Below are 16,372 nucleotides of genomic sequence, written 5' to 3' on the forward strand. Positions count from 1 at the left end.
AGAGAGACCTGAGACAAAGAGATCTGAATTATACGAGAGCCGACCAGGGGAAACACAAATTATGCTGTCAAGTTTCCCACATTTGGGGAAATTGCAGGGGCAGCACACCCAGAGTGCAATGGGTGAGCCTTGCCCTGGGAGAAGCACCTTCATGATCACAGTATCTCACCTGGCAGGTAAGTAGGAGTTGGGCTAGAGCTGGGGAGGGTTGATGCTCGGGCACCCCCCTGTCAAGTGAAGGAGATCCAACTGAGGCAGCACAAGGGAACTCTCGAAAGAAGAACAAGGCTAGAAGAAGATCTGAGACAAAGAAATCTGACTTTTACCAGAGCTGACCAGAGGAAAGCACAAACACAGTCCCCCACTACCACAAATAATGCAGTTGAGTTTCCCACATTTGGGGAAATCACAGGGGTCAGCATACCCAGAATGCAATGAATGAACCTCACTCTGGGAGAACAATCTTCATGACCATGGTATCTCCTATGCAAAATAAGTATGATTTGGGAAAGGGCTGGGGAGGGCCGCTGCTCAGGCACATCTCTGTCAAGTAAAGGAGATTCAACTGAGGCAGCACAAGGGAACTCTCATCTGGGGACAACAACTGCAGGGAGAACACATATTTTCAGATGAACATGGGAGGGCAGAAGGCTGCCTAATACTGAAGCACCCCCAAACAACAAACCAAATGCAACAACTAGTGCAAGCATTCCTGGGGGAAGGCCTGCAGCAGATGGATTTGAATATGGTGATGTCATCCAAGCAGTGGGTCAAAGTTGGCTTCAACCCTCGTCTGCATATGAAAAGAGAAAAGGGGCGTGCAGGGCATGGCGGCCTTTTGCGGCGCTTGGATGACCCCTGGTTTGCATTAAACACCTCCACCCTCCTTCGGTGTGGGGCTCATGTTGGCTATGCCCCAACCCCTGAAGCATTAATGCTGATTTCTTGCAGCAGCTGGGAACTGTAACAGCTCCAGAGCTGCTCTGTAAGGCAAGTAAAAAGGTGTGGGCCCTGCAGCACTACCTGTAGTTTGCATTGTGCATTGTAAGGCACAAAGTAAGCAGACGGGAGGAGAAGTCAGGATAGTGTGTAAGGGCATAGAAGGGAGCGGCTCAAGAAAAGATAAGTGGAAACAGACAGCAAACTAGGCTGGAGAGAGACCTGAGACAAAGAGATCTGAATTATATGAGAGCCGACCAGGGGAAACACAAATTATGCAGTCAAGTTTCCCACATTTGGGGAAATCGCAGGGGCAGCACACCCAGAGTGCAATGGTTGAGCCTTGCCCTGGGAGAAGCAACTTCATGATCATAGTATCTCACCTGGCAGGTAAGTAGGAGTTGGGCTAGAGCTGGGGAGGGTCGCTGCTCGGGCACCCCCCTGTCAAGTGAAGGAGATCCAACTGAGGCAGCACAAGGGAACTCTCGAAAGAAGAACAAGGCTAGAGGAAAATCTGAGACAAATAAATCTGACTTTTACCAGAGCTGACCAGAGGAAAGCACAAACACAGTCCCCCACTACCACAAATAATGCAGTCGAGTTTCCCACATTTGGGGAAATCACAGGGGTCAGCATACCCAGAATGCAATGAATGAACCTCACCCTGGGAGAACAATCTTCATGACCATGGTATCTCCTATGCAAAATAAGTATGATTTGGGATAGGGCTGGGGAGGGCCGCTGCTCAGGCACATCTCTGTCAAGTAAATGAGATTCAACTGAGGCAGCACAAGGGAACTTTCATCTGGGGACAACAACTGCAGGGAGAACACATATTTTTAGATGAACATGGGAGGGCAGAAGGCTGCCTAATACTGAAGCACCCCCAAACAACAAACCAAATGCAACAACTAGTGCAAGCATTCCTGGGGGAAGGCCTGTAGCAGATGGATTTGAATATGGTGATGTCATCCAAGCAGTGGGTCAAAGTTGGCTTCAACCCTCGTCTGCATATGAAAAGAGAAAAGGGGCGTGCAGGGCATGGCGGCCTTTTGCGGCGCTTGGATGACCCCTGGTTTGCATTAAACACCTCTGTCAGGAATCGACTCACCAAGCTGACATCTGTCCGCCGCTGCGGACTCCGTCCTGGGTCCCTGCGTTCATCTGTCATCCGCGTCTCTGCCATCAGACGCCATCCTGGGCCTGGGAGCGCTCCTGTGATAGCGGGCGTGTAGCACGCCGCGTTCCCGCTAGGCCGCGGCATGGGCGCCGCCATGACAGTCTCCAGCAGTCAGCATACGGCGGCCAATCCGGTGCTTGGCCGCACCCACTTTTCCTCACTCCACCAATGACTGTTTAACAAGGGGTATATATGAAGCTGCAGGATCAGTCTGCAGGCATCCTGAACTTTGTGTCACTCCTGCGACTCATGTGTAAGGATCTGGTTCCTGTTTCCTCCGTGTACCTGGATACCTACCTGCTGTTCCGTGTTCCTGGCTTTCTACCTGAGACTCTGTACTCCTGGTTACTTCTCACAGCTCCGTGGAACTACAAGCCCCAGCAATACCTGCTTCCATCTACAGGCTTCACACTCACCACCATCTCTGTGTGCTTCAGCCTAGCAGTAGAGACTGACTCCAGGTGTGTTCCATCTCTCCACCTGTGATACAGCTTGCTTGCTGCCAGTGCCTCATCACCTGCACTGTGAGTCAGACTCCTGCCTCTGCTACCAGGTTTGCCATACAACACCATCTCTGCTGGTTCCATGTTTTAATCTGCTCTGGTTCCCATACCAGAATATTCTCTGCCAAGTTATCACTCATCTGTTATCATCACTACCGGTTATCATTTCATCAGTCACCATTCATTCTGTTACCATAGACTTTCAGCTGCCACGCTGTACAATTGACATTTCCATTTCCTACTGTTATTTTCTGCTGCCGTTTTGTGAACCATCTGTTTAATAAATATCATTGCGCTCATGCGCAGAAACATAATCAAGCCTCCTCGTTTTCTCCCATCCACCTCCACTGACCCACTAGCGCCCCCTCCGGGGACACAGACAAAACCAAGTCTGACAGTAAGTTCAGGATCGATGGACTCGGATGGTGGACGGAGTGTGGGGTCAGAGGCCTTGCAAAATCTGGTCTCCCGTCTGGATGGTCAAGAGGCTGCGCAGCAGCAGATGTTCCAGTTCCTGCAAGGGATGTCCTCCCGGATAGATACACTACAGCAATCCCTGCCTAGTGTACACACTTCTACAGTTCCTGTTACTCCAGCACCTGCCAGTACTGTGAGTTCCTCTATGCCGGCTGCATCAGCTCCAGTGTCACGTCTGCACCTGCCCGTGCCAAGCAAGTATGATGGCAGCCCAAAGTTATGTCGCGGGTTTCTCAACCAATGTGAAATCCAGTTTGAATTGTTGTCACATAATTTCCCCACGTCAAGATCCAAGGTTGCCTACATCATCTCTCTACTTTCTGGATCTGCTTTGAGTTGGGTGTCTCCTCTGTGGGAACGTGCCGACCCTCTGATTAACAACTATACAGAATTCGTGTCAACCTTCAGACGGATCTTTGACGAGCCTGGTCGTGCAACATCAGCTTCTGCAGACCTAATCCAACTTCGTCAAGGTACCCGTAGTATGGGACAATATGTCATCCAGTTCCAGACGTTGGCCGCAGAGATTCAGTGGAACAATCAAGCCCTGGTAGCAGCTTTCTGGCATGGACTCTCTGATCGGATCAAGGACGAACTGGCAACCCGCGATCTTCCTGTACAATTGTCTGATTTAATTTCCCTGTGCATCAAGTTGGACTCTCGCATCCGCGAACGCAACAATGAATGTGCTCAGAGTGAGCCACGCAGATCAAGGATGATACCTTCCGTACAGTTCCAGTCTCCACCTTCTGATGAGCCTATGCAAATAAATAGGTCCCGCCTAACTCCTGAGGAGCGGTCAAGAAGACTTCGTGAGAGACTTTGTCTTTATTGTGCGGCTGCAGGTCCTGCACAGTGCGTTCGGGAAACGCCAGATCCTGACTTGTAAAGGAGGAGTCAAGTTGGGATCTTCTAGACAAGCTCCTTCTAATCAAGACCTTATCCTTCCTGTGACTTTAGAGACTTCAGTTGGGCTTCAGTCTGCATCAGCATTAGTGGACTGTGGAGCCGCAGGAAATTTCATCACCCAAGCTGCGGTAAATAAATTTTGCTTGCCTGTATGTGAACTTTCTTACCCAGTCTACATTACCGCCGTGGATGGTAGCCGAATCTCCAAGGGGAATATTTCTCACCAAACTGCACCAGTGGTTTTGGGAGTTGGGTTCCTACACTCAGAATTAATAAAGTTCTTAGTCATTCCTCAAGCCACCCAGGAGATCGTTTTGGGCATGCCCTGGCTCCAGCTACACAATCCACAGTTTGACTGGTCAACGTTACAACTTACTTCATGGGGTTCACATTGCCATCAGTCCTGTTTAGCCCAAGTTTGTCCAATTAAGTCTACTGAAGTAAAAACCCAGTCAAGTCTTCCTGCGGCTTATCAAGATTTCTCTGATGTCTTCAGTGAAAAGGCCGCGGATGTCCTGCCGCCCCATAGAGAATGGGATTGCCCCATCGATCTCCTTCCTGGCAAGAAGCCACCTAGGGGGCGTACCTACCCGTTATCTGTTCCCGAAACTGAAGCGATGAGCGACTACATCCGGGAGAATTTACAGAAGGGATTCATCCGTCCTTCATCATCACCCGCTGGTGCAGGCTTCTTCTTTGTTAAAAAGAAGGATGGAGGACTGCGTCCATGCATTGACTACCGGGGTCTCAATGACATTACCATTAAAAATAGTTATCCATTACCACTCATTACCGAATTATTTGACAGAGTTAAAGGAGCCCGCATCTTCACCAAGCTAGATCTCCGCGGTGCCTACAACCTCATCAGAATCCGGAGTGGTGACGAATGGAAGACAGCTTTTAACACTCGAGATGGTCATTACGAGTACCTGGTAATGCCATTCGGGTTGAGTAATGCCTCAGCAGTGTTCCAACACTTTGTGAACGAAATCTTCCGTGACGTTCTGTATAAATACCTCGTTGTTTATCTGGATGATATCCTCATCTTCTCTCAAGATCTTCCCTCTCATCGTCTACAAGTCCGTGAAGTCCTCCGACGTCTTCGTGAGAACCGGCTCTACGGTAAACTATCCAAGTGTACCTTTGAAGTTTCCTCTATACCCTTCCTGGGTTATATAATTTCCGGATCGGATCTCCAGATGGACCCGACAAAGTTGGAAGCCATTGCCAATTGGTCCATTCCAAATTCTCTCAAGTCTATTCAGCGGTTCCTGGGATTTGCCAACTACTATAGGAAATTTATTCGGGGATTCTCCACTCTCATCGCTCCTATTACCAACTTAACTCGGAAAGGGGCAGACCATTCCAACTGGTCAGAAGAGGCTTTAGCGGCCTTCCAGAAGATCAAGCTGGCCTTTATGTCTGCTCCAGTTCTGTCCCAGCCAGATGTAAACAGACCGTTCGAGTTGGAGGTGGATGCCTCTACAGTTGGAGTTGGAGCTGTTCTCTCCCAGAAGGGAACCGATGGGAAAATCCACCCCTGTGGATTTTGTTCTCGTAAATTCCTCCCTGCAGAAGCTAACTACTCCGTTGGAGATCAAGAACTACTGGCGATTAAGCTGGCCCTCGAGGAATGGAGGTATCTCCTGGAAGGGGCCAAACATCCGTTCAACATCTACACGGATCATAAAAATCTGCTATATTTAAAGGCAGCCCAGTGCCTTAATCCTCGCCAGTCCAGGTGGGCTATGTTTTTCTCACGTTTTAACTTTAAGCTTCATTTCCGCCCAGGTTCGCAGAATGTTAAAGCTGACGCCTTATCCCGATCTATGGAATCCGAAGAGGAAACGCCTGACTCAGTTCCACATTCCATCCTGAGTCCAGTGGTATTTGCTGCATCTCAAGTCTCCCCAGCTCCTCCTCCTGGTAAGACTTTTGTTTCCCCAGAACTCCGTCCCAAGTTGCTGTCTTGGGCCCATCAATCCAAGTTCACTGGTCATCCCGGTGTCCTGAAAACCTTCAAGTTCCTCTCTGAGACATACTGGTGGCCAAAGATGAAAGCTGACATCAAGGATTTCGTAGCATCCTGTCCTAAGTGTGTGCAGCACAAGACTCCTCGTCAGTCTCCAGCAGGTCAGTTACAACCATTGTCTATTCCTAGTCGCCCTTGGTCACACCTGTCCATGGACTTTATCTCCGACCTTCCTCCTTCTCAAGGATACAATACCATCTGGGTTGTAGTGGACAGATTTACCAAGATGGCCCATTTTGTTCCTCTCCAGGGTCTCCCTTCTGCCCCAAAACTCGCCCAAATCTTCCTACGGGAGATTTTCCGCTTACATGGTCTACCCTCAGAAATAATATCCGACCGAGGTGTACAGTTTGTAGCGAGGTTTTGGAGGGCTCTCTGTTCTGCCATGCAGGTTAAACTGAAGTTCTCGTCATCTTACCACCCTCAGACGAATGGGCAGACAGAGAGGGTAAATCAAGAACTAGAGACATTTTTAAGATTGTATATTTCATCTTCTCAGGATGACTGGTTTGATCTGCTCCCATGGGCCGAGTTTGCCCACAACTTCCGCTACCACACTGCTACTGAGACAACTCCATTCTTTGCAGTATATGGGCAACATCCTCGTGTTCCAGACTTCCAAGAACTCCCTCACATGGATGTTCCTGCCGCCACTACTGCCCTGAGTCAGTTTTCTTCAATCTGGAGGAAGATTCACATTTCTCTCAAAAAGGCCTCCAGCCGGTATAAATACTTTGCTGATCGCAAAAGACGCGCAGTTCCTAGCCTGAAACCTGGGGACAAGGTTTGGCTGTCTACCCGGAACCTCCGTCTTAGGGTCCCGTCTATGAAATTTGCACCACGTTTCATTGGCCCCTTCCCTGTCGAAAGAGTCATCAACCCTGTGGCCTACAAGCTGAAGTTACCACCTTCTCTGCGAATACCTAATGCTTTTCATGTTTCTCTCCTCAGACCTTTAGTCCTGAATCATTTCCAAAGAGCTCTTCCAGTTGGCCCCAAAGTTCGAACTCAGCGGGGCGTGGAGTTCGAGATTGGCAAGATTCTGGATTCCCGTTGCCGGTATGGACGTCTTCAATACCTTGTCGATTGGTCCGGTTATGGCCCAGAGGAGAGAAGTTGGGTAAATTCGTTGGATGTCCATGCTCCAAGGTTGGTCCGTGTCTTCCATAACACTCATCCTTCCAAGCCACGTGGGTGTTCGGTGCCCACCCTTAAAGGGGGGGGTACTGTCAGGAATCGACTCACCAAGCTGACATCTGTCCGCCGCTGCGGACTCCGTCCTGGGTCCCTGCGTTCATCTGTCATCCGCGTCTCTGCCATCAGACGCCATCCTGGGCCTGGGAGCGCTCCTGTGATAGCGGGCGTGTAGCACGCCGCGTTCCCGCTAGGCCGCGGCATGGGCGCCGCCATGACAGTCTCCAGCAGTCAGCATACGGCGGCCAATCCGGTGCTTGGCCGCACCCACTTTTCCTCACTCCACCAATGACTGTTTAACAAGGGGTATATATGAAGCTGCAGGATCAGTCTGCAGGCATCCTGAACTTTGTGTCACTCCTGCGACTCATGTGTAAGGATCTGGTTCCTGTTTCCTCCGTGTACCTGGATACCTACCTGCTGTTCCGTGTTCCTGGCTTTCTACCTGAGACTCTGTACTCCTGGTTACTTCTCACAGCTCCGTGGAACTACAAGCCCCAGCAATACCTGCTTCCATCTACAGGCTTCACACTCACCACCATCTCTGTGTGCTTCAGCCTAGCAGTAGAGACTGACTCCAGGTGTGTTCCATCTCTCCACCTGTGATACAGCTTGCTTGCTGCCAGTGCCTCATCACCTGCACTGTGAGTCAGACTCCTGCCTCTGCTACCAGGTTTGCCATACAACACCATCTCTGCTGGTTCCATGTTTTAATCTGCTCTGGTTCCCATACCAGAATATTCTCTGCCAAGTTATCACTCATCTGTTATCATCACTACCGGTTATCATTTCATCAGTCACCATTCATTCTGTTACCATAGACTTTCAGCTGCCACGCTGTACAATTGACATTTCCATTTCCTACTGTTATTTTCTGCTGCTGTTTTGTGAACCATCTGTTTAATAAATATCATTGCGCTCATGCGCAGAAACATAATCCAGCCTCCTCGTTTTCTCCCATCCACCTCCACTGACCCACTAGCGCCCCCTCCGGGGACACAGACAAAACCAAGTCTGACACACCTCCACCCTCCTTCGGTGTGGGGCTCATGTTGGCTATGCCCCAACCCCTGAAGCATTCATGCTGATTTCTTGCAGCAGCTGGGAACTATAACAGCTCCAGAGCTGCTCTGTAAGGCAAGTAAAAAGGTGTGGGCCCTGCAGCACTACCTGTAGTTTGCATTGTGCATTGTAAGGCACAAAGTAAGCAGACGGGAGGAGAAGTCAGGATAGTGTGTAAGGGCATAGAAGGGAGCGGCTCAAGAAAAGATAAGTGGAAACAGACAGCAAACTAGGCTGGAGAGAGACCTGAGACAAAGAGATCTGAATTATATGAGAGCCGACCAGGGGAAACACAAATTATGCAGTCAAGTTTCCCACATTTGGGGAAATCGCAGGGGCAGCACACCCAGAGTGCAATGGTTGAGCCTTGCCCTGGGAGAAGCAACTTCATGATCATAGTATCTCACCTGGCAGGTAAGTAGGAGTTGGGCTAGAGCTGGGGAGGGTCGCTGCTCGGGCACCCCCCTGTCAAGTGAAGGAGATCCAACTGAGGCAGCACAAGGGAACTCTCGAAAGAAGAACAAGGCTAGAGGAAAATCTGAGACAAATAAATCTGACTTTTACCAGAGCTGACCAGAGGAAAGCACAAACACAGTCCCCCACTACCACAAATAATGCAGTCGAGTTTCCCACATTTGGGGAAATCACAGGGGTCAGCATACCCAGAGTGCAATGAATGAACCTCACCCTGGGAGAACAATCTTCATGACCATGGTATCTCCTATGCAAAATAAGTATGATTTGGGATAGGGCTGGGGAGGGCCGCTGCTCAGGCACATCTCTGTCAAGTAAAGGAGATTCAACTGAGGCAGCACAAGGGAACTCTCATCTGGGGACAACAACTGCAGGGAGAACACATATTTTTAGATGAACATGGGAGGGCAGAAGGCTGCCTAATACTGACGCACCCCCAAACAACAAACCAAATGCAACAACTAGTGCAAGCATTCCTGGGGGAAGGCCTGCAGCAGATGGATTTGCATATGGTGATGTCATCCAAGCAGTGGGTCAAAGTTGGCTTCAACCCTCGTCTGTATATGAAAAGAGAAAAGGGGCGTGCAGGGCATGGTGGAATTTTGCGGCGCTTGGATGACCCCTAGTTTGCATTAAACACCTCCACCCTCCTTTGGTGTGGGGCTCATGTTGGGTATGCCCCAGCCCCTGAAGCATTCAAGCTGATTTCTTGCAGCAGCTGGGCACTGTAACAGCTCCAGAGCTGCTCTGTAAGGCAAGTAAAAGGGTGTGGGCCCTGCAGCACTACCTGTAGTTCGCATTGTGCGTTGGAAGGCACAAAGTAAGCAGACGGGAGAAGTCAGGATAGTGCGCAAGGGCATAGAAGGGAGCGGCTCAAGAAAAGAGAAGTGGAAACAGACAGCAAACTAGGCTGGAGAGAGACCTGAGACAAAGAGATCTGAATTATACGAGAACCGACCAGGGGAAACACAAATTATGCAGTCAAGTGTCCCACATTTGGGGAAATCACAGGAGCAGCACACCCAGAGTGCAATGGGTGAGCCTTGCCCTGGGAGAAGCACCTTCATGATCATAGTATCTCACCTGGCAGGTAAGTAGGAGTTGAGCTAGAGCTGGGGAGGGTCGCTGCTCGGGCACCCCACTGTCAAGTGAAGGAGATCCAACTGAGGCAGCACAAGGGAACTCTCGAAAGAAGAACAAGGCTAGAGGAAGATCTGAGACAAAGAAATCTGACTTTTACCAGAGCTGACCAGAGGAAAGCACAAACACAGTCCCCCACTACCACAAATAATGCAGTCGAGTTTCCCAGATTTGGGGAAATCACAGTGGTCAGCATACCCAGAATGCAATGAATAACCTCACCCTGGGAGAACAATCTTCATGACCATGGTATACCCTATGCAAAATAGGTATGATTTGGGATAAGGCTGTGGAGGGCCGCTGCTCAGGCACATCTCTGTCACGTAAAGGAGATTCAACTGAGGCAGCACAAGGGAACTCTCATCTGGGGACAACAACTGCAGGTAGAACACATATTTTCAGATGAACATGGGAGGGCAGAAGGCTGCCTAATACTGAAGCACCCCCAAACAACAAACCAAATGCAACAAATAATACAAGCATTCCTGGGGGAAGGTCTGCAGAAGACAGATTTGCATACGGTGATGTCATCCAAGCAGTGGGCCAAAGTTGGCTGGAACCCTCATCTGCATATGAAAAGAGAAAAGGGGTATGCAGGGCATGGCGGCCTTTTGCGGCGCTTGGATGACCCCTAGTTCGCATTAAACACCCCCACCCTCCTTCGGTGTGGGGCTCATGTTGGCCATGCCCCTGAAGCATTCAAGCTGATTTCTTGCAGCAGCTGGGCACTGTAACATCTCCAGAGCTGCTCTGTAAGGCAGGTAAAAGGGTGTGGGCCCTGCAGCACTACCTGTAGTTTGCATTGTGCATTGGAAGGCACAAAGTAAGCAGACGGGAGGAGAAGTCAGGATAGTGCACAAGGGTATAGAAGGGAGGGGCTCAAGAAAAGAGAAGTGGAAACAGACAGCAAACTAGTCTGGAGAGAGACCAGAGACAAAGAGATCTGAATTATACGAGAGCCGACCAGGGGAAACACAAATAATGCAGTCAAGTGTCCCACATTTGGGGAAATCACAGGAGCAGCACACCCAGAGTGCAATGGGTGAGCCTTGCCCTGGGAGAAGCACCTTCATGATCATAGTATCTCACCTGGCAGGTAAGTAGGAGTTGGGCTAGAGCTGGGGAGGGTCGCTGCTCGGGCACCCCCCTGTCAAGTGAAGGAGATCCAACTGAGGCAGCACAAGGGAACTCACGAAAGAAGAACAAGGCTAGAGGAAGATCTGAGACAAAGAAATCTGACTTTTACCAGAGCTGACCAGAGGAAAGCACAAACACAGTCCCCCACTACCACAAATAATGCAGTCGAGTTTCCCAGATTTGGGGAAATCACAGGGGTCAGCATACCCAGAATGCAATGAATGAACCTCACCCTGGGAGAACAATCTTCATGACCATGGTATACCCTATGCAAAATAAGTATGATTTGGGATAAGGCTGTGGAGGGCCGCTGCTCAGGCACATCTCTGTCAAGTAAAGGAGATTCAACTCAGCACAAGGGAACTCTCATCTGGGGACAACAACTGCAGGGAGAACACATATTTTCAGATGAACATGGGAGGGCAGAAGGCTGCCTAATACTGAAGCACCCCCAAACAACAAACCAAATGAAACAAATAATACAAGCATTCCTGGGGGAAGGTCTGCAAAAGACGGATTTACATACGGTGATGTCATCCAAGCAGTGGGCCAAAGTTGGCTGGAACCCTCATCTGCATATGAAAAGAGAAAAGGGGTATGCAGGGCATGGCGGCCTTTTGCGGCGCTTGGATGACCCCTAGTTCGCATTAAACACCCCCACCCTCCTTCGGTGTGGGGCTCATGTTGGCCATGCCCCAGCCCCTGAAGCATTCAAGCTGATTTCTTGCAGCAGCTGGGCACTGTAACATCACCAGAGCTGCTCTGTAAGGCAGGTAAAAGGGTGTGGGCCCTGCAGCACTACCTGTAGTTTGCATTGTGCATTGGAAGGCACAAAGTAAGCAGACGGGAGGAGAAGTCAGGATAGTGCACAAGGGTATAGAAGGGAGGGGCTCAAGAAAAAAGAAGTGGAAACAGACAGCAAACTAGGCTGGAGAGAGACCTGAGACAAAGAGATCTGAATTATACGAGAGCCGACCAGGGGAAACACAAATTATGCAGTCAAGTTTCCCACATTTGGGGAAATTGCAGGGGCACCACACGCAGAGTGCAATGGGTGAGCCTTGCCCTGGGAGAAGCACCTTCATGATCATAGTATCTCACCTGGCAGGTAAGTAGGAGTTGGGCTAGAGCTGTGGAGGGTCGCTGCTCGGGCACCCCCCTGTCAAGTGAAGGAGATCCAACTGAGGCAGCACAAGGGAACTCACGAAATAAGAACAAGGCTAGAGGAAGATCTGAGACAAAGAAATCTGACTTTTACCAGAGCTGACCAGAGGAAAGCACAAACACAGTCCCCCACTACCACAAACAATGCAGTCGAGTTTCCCAGATTTCGGGAAATCACAGGGGTCAGTATACCCAGAATGCAATGAATGAACCTCACCCTGGGAGAACAATCTTCATGACCATGGTATCGCCTATGCAAAATAAGTATGATTTGGGATAGGGCTGGGGAGGGCCGCTGCTCAGGCACATCTCTGTCAAGTAAAGGAGATTCAACTGAGGCAGCATAAGGGAACTCTCATCTGGGGACAACAACTGCAGGGAGAACACATATTTTCAGATGAACATGGGAGGGCAGAAGGCTGCCTAATACTGAAGCACCCCCAAACAACAAACCAAATGCAACAACTAGTGTAAGCATTCCAGGGGGAAGGCCTGCAGCAGATGGATTTGCATATGGTGATGTCATCCAAGCAGTGGGTCGAAGTAGGCTTCAACCCTCATCTGCATATGAAAAGAGAAAAGGGGCGTGCAGGGCATGGCAGCCTTATGCGGCGCTTGGATGACCCCTAGTTCACATTAAACACCTCCACCCTCCTTCGGTGTGGGGCTCATGTTGGCTATGCCCCAGCCCCTGAAGCATTAAAGCTGATTTCTTGCAGCAGCTTGGCACTGTAACAGCTCCAGAGCTGCTCTGTAAGGCAAGTAAAAGGGTGTGGGCCCTGCAGCACTACCTGTAGTTCACATTGTGCATTGGAAGGCACAAAGTAAGCAGACGGGAGAAGTCAGGATAGTGCGCAAGGGCATAGATGGGAGCGGCTCAAGAAAAGAGAAGTGGAAACAGACAGCAAACTAGGCTGGAGAGAGACCAGAGACAAAGAGATCTGAATTATACGAGAGCCGACCAGGGGAAACACAAATAATGCAGTCAAGTGTCCCACATTTGGGGAAATCACAGGAGCAGCACACCCAGAGTGCAATGGGTGAGCCTTGCCCTGGGAGAAGCACCTTCATGATCATAGTATCTCACCTGGCAGGTAAGTAGGAGTTGGGCTAGAGCTGGGGAGGGTCGCTGCTCGGGCAGCCCCCTGTCAAGTGAAGGAGATCCAACTGAGGCAGCACAAGGGAACTCACGAAAGAAGAACAGGGCTAGAGGAAGATCTGAGACAAAGAAATCTGACTTTTACCAGAGCTGACCAGAGGAAAGCACAAACACAGTCCTCCACTTCCACAAATAATGCAGTCGAGTTTCCCAGATTTGGGGAAATCACAGGGGTCAGCATACCCAGAATGCAATGAATGAACCTCACCCTGGGAGAACAATTTTCATGACCATGGTATACCCTATGCAAAATAGGTATGATTTGGGATAAGGCTGTGGAGGGCCGCTGCTCAGGCACATCTCTGTCAAGTAAAGGAGATTCAACTGAGGCAGCACAAGGGAACTCTCATCTGGGGACAACAACTGCAGGGAGAACACATATTTTCAGATGAACACGGGAGGGCAGAAGGCTGCCTAATACTGAAGCACCCCCAAACAACAAACCAAATGCAACAAATAATACAAGCATTCCTGGGGGAAGGTCTGCAGAAGACGGATTTGCATACGGTGATGTCATCCAAGCAGTGGGCCAAAGTTGGCTGGAACCCTCATCTGCATATGAAAAGAGAAAAGGGGTATGCAGGGCATGGCGGCCTTTTGCGGCGCTTGGATGACCCCTAGTTCGCATTAAACACCCCCACCCTCCTTCGGTGTGGGGCTCATGTTGGCCATGCCCCAGCCCCTGAAGCATTCAAGCTGATTTCTTGCAGCAGCTGGGCACTGTAACATCTCCAGAGCTGCTCTGTAAGGCAGGTAAAAGGGTGTGGGCCCTGCAGCACTACCTGTAGTTTGCATTGTGCATTGGAAGGCACAAAGTAAGCAGACGGGAGGAGAAGTCAGGATAGTGCACAAGGGTATAGAAGGGAGGGGCTCAAGAAAAAAGAAGTGGAAACAGACAGCAAACTAGGCCGGAGAGAGACCTGAGACAAAGAGATCTGAATTATACGAGAGCCGACCAGGGGAAACACAAATTATGCAGTCAAGTTTCCCACATTTGGGGAAATTGCAGGGGCAGCACACCCAGAGTGCAATGGGTGAGCCTTGCCCTGGGAGAAGCACCTTCATGATCACAGTATCTCACCTGGCAGGTAAGTAGGAGTTGGGCTAGAGCTGGGGAGGGTTGATGCTCGGGCACCCCCCTGTCAAGTGAAGGAGATCCAACTGAGGCAGCACAAGGGAACTCTCGAAAGAAGAACAAGGCTAGAAGAAGATCTGAGACAAAGAAATCTGACTTTTACCAGAGCTGACCAGAGGAAAGCACAAACACAGTCCCCCACTACCACAAATAATGCAGTTGAGTTTCCCACATTTGGGGAAATCACAGGGGTCAGCATACCCAGAATGCAATGAATGAACCTCACTCTGGGAGAACAATCTTCATGACCATGGTATCTCCTATGCAAAATAAGTATGATTTGGGAAAGGGCTGGGGAGGGCCGCTGCTCAGGCACATCTCTGTCAAGTAAAGGAGATTCAACTGAGGCAGCACAAGGGAACTCTCATCTGGGGACAACAACTGCAGGTAGAACACATATTTTCAGATGAACATGGGAGGGCAGAAGGCTGCCTAATACTGAAGCACCCCCAAACAACAAACCAAATGAAACAAATAATACAAGCATTCCTGGGGGAAGGTCTGCAAAAGACGGATTTACATACGGTGATGTCATCCAAGCAGTGGGCCAAAGTTGGCTGGAACCCTCATCTGCATATGAAAAGAGAAAAGGGGTATGCAGGGCATGGCGGCCTTTTGCGGCGCTTGGATGACCCCTAGTTCGCATTAAACACCCCCACCCTCCTTCGGTGTGGGGCTCATGTTGGCCATGCCCCAGCCCCTGAAGCATTCAAGCTGATTTCTTGCAGCAGCTGGGCACTGTAACATCACCAGAGCTGCCCTGTAAGGCAGGTAAAAGGGTGTGGGCCCTGCAGCACTACCTGTAGTTTGCATTGTGCATTGGAAGGCACAAAGTAAGCAGACGGGAGGAGAAGTCAGGATAGTGCACAAGGGTATAGAAGGGAGGGGCTCAAGAAAAAAGAAGTGGAAACAGACAGCAAACTAGGCTGGAGAGAGACCTGAGACAAAGAGATCTGAATTATACGAGAGCCGACCAGGGGAAACACAAATTATGCAGTCAAGTTTCCCACATTTGGGGAAATTGCAGGGGCACCACACGCAGAGTGCATTGGGTGAGCCTTGCCCTGGGAGAAGCACCTTCATGATCATAGTATCTCACCTGGCAGGTAAGTAGGAGTTGGGCTAGAGCTGTGGAGGGTCGCTGCTCGGGCACCCCCCTGTCAAGTGAAGGAGATCCAACTGAGGCAGCACAAGGGAACTCTCGAAATAAGAACAAGGCTAGAGGAAGATCTGAGACAAAGAAATCTGACTTTTACCAGAGCTGACCAGAGGAAAGCACAAACACAGTCCCCCACTACCACAAACAATGCAGTCGAGTTTCCCAGATTTCGGGAAATCACAGGGGTCAGTATACCCAGAATGCAATGAATGAACCTCACCCTGGGAGAACAATCTTCATGACCATGGTATCGCCTATGCAAAATAAGTATGATTTGGGATAGGGCTGGGGAGGGCCGCTGCTCAGGCACATCTCTGTCAAGTAAAGGAGATTCAACTGAGGCAGCATAAGGGAACTCTCATCTGGGGACAACAACTGCAGGGAGAACACATATTTTCAGATGAACATGGGAGGGCAGAAGGCTGCCTAATACTGAAGCACCCCCAAACAACAAACCAAATGCAACAACTAGTGTAAGCATTCCAGGGGGAAGGCCTGCAGCAGATGGATTTGCATATGGTGATGTCATCCAAGCAGTGGGTCGAAGTAGGCTTCAACCCTCATCTGCATATGAAAAGAGAAAAGGGGCGTGCAGGGCATGGCAGCCTTATGCGGCGCTTGGATGACCCCTAGTTCACATTAAACACCTCCACCCTCCTTCGGTGTGGGGCTCATGTTGGCTATGCTCCAGCCCCTGAAGCATTAAAG

The 16,372-nt window shown here is 50.0% G+C and overlaps 16 non-coding genes and 2 pseudogenes across 16 annotated transcripts; all 18 read right to left on the reverse strand.

Moving 5' to 3' along the window:
* Positions 1-21: 21 nt before the first annotated feature.
* LOC134981391 (U1 spliceosomal RNA) lies at positions 22-184 on the reverse strand. Its single transcript, XR_010190584.1, has one exon. It is a non-coding gene; the product is annotated as a U1 spliceosomal RNA (small nuclear RNA).
* A 152-nt stretch (positions 185-336) lies between these two features.
* LOC134981866 (U1 spliceosomal RNA) lies at positions 337-500 on the reverse strand. Its single transcript, XR_010190770.1, has one exon. It is a non-coding gene; the product is annotated as a U1 spliceosomal RNA (small nuclear RNA).
* Positions 501-1,195: 695 nt separating this feature from the next.
* Positions 1,196-1,337, reverse strand: LOC134981452 (U1 spliceosomal RNA; annotated as a pseudogene).
* Positions 1,338-1,489: 152 nt separating this feature from the next.
* Positions 1,490-1,653, reverse strand: LOC134981845 (U1 spliceosomal RNA). The gene has a single exon (XR_010190753.1). It is a non-coding gene; the product is annotated as a U1 spliceosomal RNA (small nuclear RNA).
* A 6,923-nt stretch (positions 1,654-8,576) lies between these two features.
* LOC134981454 (U1 spliceosomal RNA) lies at positions 8,577-8,718 on the reverse strand (annotated as a pseudogene).
* Positions 8,719-8,870: 152 nt separating this feature from the next.
* LOC134981836 (U1 spliceosomal RNA) lies at positions 8,871-9,034 on the reverse strand. The gene has a single exon (XR_010190745.1). It is a non-coding gene; the product is annotated as a U1 spliceosomal RNA (small nuclear RNA).
* A 671-nt stretch (positions 9,035-9,705) lies between these two features.
* On the reverse strand, positions 9,706-9,868 carry LOC134981360 (U1 spliceosomal RNA). The gene has a single exon (XR_010190562.1). It is a non-coding gene; the product is annotated as a U1 spliceosomal RNA (small nuclear RNA).
* Positions 9,869-10,020: 152 nt separating this feature from the next.
* LOC134981992 (U1 spliceosomal RNA) lies at positions 10,021-10,183 on the reverse strand. Its single transcript, XR_010190874.1, has one exon. It is a non-coding gene; the product is annotated as a U1 spliceosomal RNA (small nuclear RNA).
* A 668-nt stretch (positions 10,184-10,851) lies between these two features.
* Positions 10,852-11,014, reverse strand: LOC134981445 (U1 spliceosomal RNA). The gene has a single exon (XR_010190617.1). It is a non-coding gene; the product is annotated as a U1 spliceosomal RNA (small nuclear RNA).
* A 152-nt stretch (positions 11,015-11,166) lies between these two features.
* LOC134981913 (U1 spliceosomal RNA) lies at positions 11,167-11,330 on the reverse strand. Its single transcript, XR_010190809.1, has one exon. It is a non-coding gene; the product is annotated as a U1 spliceosomal RNA (small nuclear RNA).
* A 670-nt stretch (positions 11,331-12,000) lies between these two features.
* LOC134981470 (U1 spliceosomal RNA) lies at positions 12,001-12,163 on the reverse strand. The gene has a single exon (XR_010190633.1). It is a non-coding gene; the product is annotated as a U1 spliceosomal RNA (small nuclear RNA).
* Positions 12,164-12,315: 152 nt separating this feature from the next.
* Positions 12,316-12,479, reverse strand: LOC134981949 (U1 spliceosomal RNA). The gene has a single exon (XR_010190838.1). It is a non-coding gene; the product is annotated as a U1 spliceosomal RNA (small nuclear RNA).
* Positions 12,480-13,150: 671 nt separating this feature from the next.
* Positions 13,151-13,313, reverse strand: LOC134981447 (U1 spliceosomal RNA). The gene has a single exon (XR_010190619.1). It is a non-coding gene; the product is annotated as a U1 spliceosomal RNA (small nuclear RNA).
* Positions 13,314-13,465: 152 nt separating this feature from the next.
* On the reverse strand, positions 13,466-13,629 carry LOC134981964 (U1 spliceosomal RNA). Its single transcript, XR_010190850.1, has one exon. It is a non-coding gene; the product is annotated as a U1 spliceosomal RNA (small nuclear RNA).
* Positions 13,630-14,303: 674 nt separating this feature from the next.
* Positions 14,304-14,466, reverse strand: LOC134981351 (U1 spliceosomal RNA). The gene has a single exon (XR_010190556.1). It is a non-coding gene; the product is annotated as a U1 spliceosomal RNA (small nuclear RNA).
* Positions 14,467-14,618: 152 nt separating this feature from the next.
* LOC134981867 (U1 spliceosomal RNA) lies at positions 14,619-14,782 on the reverse strand. Its single transcript, XR_010190771.1, has one exon. It is a non-coding gene; the product is annotated as a U1 spliceosomal RNA (small nuclear RNA).
* A 674-nt stretch (positions 14,783-15,456) lies between these two features.
* Positions 15,457-15,619, reverse strand: LOC134981510 (U1 spliceosomal RNA). Its single transcript, XR_010190656.1, has one exon. It is a non-coding gene; the product is annotated as a U1 spliceosomal RNA (small nuclear RNA).
* Positions 15,620-15,771: 152 nt separating this feature from the next.
* LOC134981950 (U1 spliceosomal RNA) lies at positions 15,772-15,935 on the reverse strand. The gene has a single exon (XR_010190839.1). It is a non-coding gene; the product is annotated as a U1 spliceosomal RNA (small nuclear RNA).
* Positions 15,936-16,372: the final 437 nt, after the last annotated feature.

The sequence above is a fragment of the Pseudophryne corroboree genome, chromosome 12 (genome assembly GCF_028390025.1).
Source record: "Pseudophryne corroboree isolate aPseCor3 chromosome 12, aPseCor3.hap2, whole genome shotgun sequence".
Lineage (NCBI taxonomy): Eukaryota > Metazoa > Chordata > Amphibia > Anura > Myobatrachidae > Pseudophryne > Pseudophryne corroboree.